Genomic DNA, 1,736 nt, shown 5'->3' on the forward strand with positions numbered 1-1,736 from the left:
CATAGGGATCATGATAAAACATAGAAACCTGACCACGTCCTTGTTTTTGTAGTGTGAAAGGCTGTGTCATCTCAGCTTCAGGGGGTCTTGCTTGATCAAACCATATTAGTCTGGAAGGAATCCACAGCTTTTGATTTTCTGTGGAAACACAAGTAAAAACATTTTTTTTTCAAGTAGCCTGTCTTTAAATTCTGAAATCAAAGCATTTTAAAAATGTATAAGTTGGATTAATTTAGCAACATTTATAATCAAATGTATTTTAGCAGCAGTAATTCTTTCCTCGGCAATCAAACAATTTAAAGACAACAATATGGCATAAAGTATCCAGATTCTCTGTGTATTTTCCATCTTTATGTGGCTTTTCTATTATTTTTAGTTTCTTTCTTTTTTGTTGTTGTTGTTTTTCTGAGACAGGGTTCCTCTGTGGAAATCTGCCTGCCTCTGCTTCCTTCAGCAAATCTTACTGGTGTGTGCCACCACAACCGGTTAATCTATTTCTTCCTGTTATTTTTTCTCTCACAAGCGCAATATATTTTAAAATGCAGTGTAAACCTTTAGAGGTTTTTCTTTATCTGGATTTGTCTTTATCACCTCAGAAATGCCTAGTCCAATGTCCAAGAGCGCTGGGACTGCATGCATATGGAAGCTGCTTCTGAGAGGCCTGACAGGACAGGATGTGGTGACAGGTTTCCCTCTTTCTCCGGGAACCTTGGGGCATGGAGTCATCCCGCTCACTGACACCCATTCTGTTACGATAAATCCTTCCACCAAAAGCCACCTGAGCCCCTCCACCAGGTGTGAGCTTTACACCAGCTGCCTGCCTGAGTTAGGGACCAAATGAATACACAGATACTTATATTAGGTACAATGCTGCTTGGCCAATGACTAGGATTCTCATATGTTAGCTCAGTCTTAACTGTCATAAACCTATATATTTTATAAGACTTATCTTGTCAGATGTCTTATTGGTGTCCCTCCTTGCTGGTGGATCACATTGTGCCGCTGGAGCAGGAGCAGGGGAAAAGAGGGACCCTTCCTGCTTCTCCTTCACTTAAATATGAGTTTCCTTGCTATGTCACTTCCTGCCTGGATCACCACTTCTCTACTACATTTCCCAGAATCCTCTTTGACTCCTAGTCCCCTCTAACTTGCAGTTTCATTGGCCAAACAGTATTTTATTCAACAATCAATAAGATAAACATACCCAGTACATTCCCCATCAGGAAACACTTTGGAGTAGAGTAATATCATCTCCTTTCAAAATGATCTGACCCAGTTGTTTCCTTGACATTGTTTTAGAATGAATCTTTTCTGCATCATGTAATATGAGGTTCATGTACTCATCAAAGCCAATAATAGAACCCTCTATCCGCATATTCACTTGCTCGTAGAGCCACCCCTGTATCTGAGACCTATTTTGCAAGTATCTGAAGATGAGGTTGATGGGCTGCACCATCACCTTCTGCACCTTCTGGCCCTAGGCACAGTATGCCATGCATCTTTTGTGTTTCTGATTTTAGCCATTATGACAGGAGAAAGATGATATCTCAGAGTTGTTTTGATTTGCATTTCCCTGATGGCTAAGGATGTTGTGCACTTTCTTATATGTCTTTCAGCCATTTTAGACTCCTCTATTCAGAATTGTCTATTTAGTTCTGTATTCTGCTTTCTAATTGGATTAGTTGGCATTTTGGTGACTAGTTTCCTGAGTTCTTTTTACATGTTGGAAACCAGTC

The 1,736-nt window shown here is 40.1% G+C and overlaps 1 pseudogene; it reads right to left on the reverse strand.

Moving 5' to 3' along the window:
• Positions 1-1,219: 1,219 nt before the first annotated feature.
• Positions 1,220-1,495, reverse strand: LOC107980003 (annotated as a pseudogene).
• Between the last annotated feature and the right edge of the window lie 241 nt (positions 1,496-1,736).

The sequence above is a fragment of the Cricetulus griseus genome, chromosome 5, assembly GCF_003668045.3.
Source record: "Cricetulus griseus strain 17A/GY chromosome 5, alternate assembly CriGri-PICRH-1.0, whole genome shotgun sequence".
Classification (NCBI taxonomy): Eukaryota; Metazoa; Chordata; class Mammalia; order Rodentia; family Cricetidae; genus Cricetulus; species Cricetulus griseus.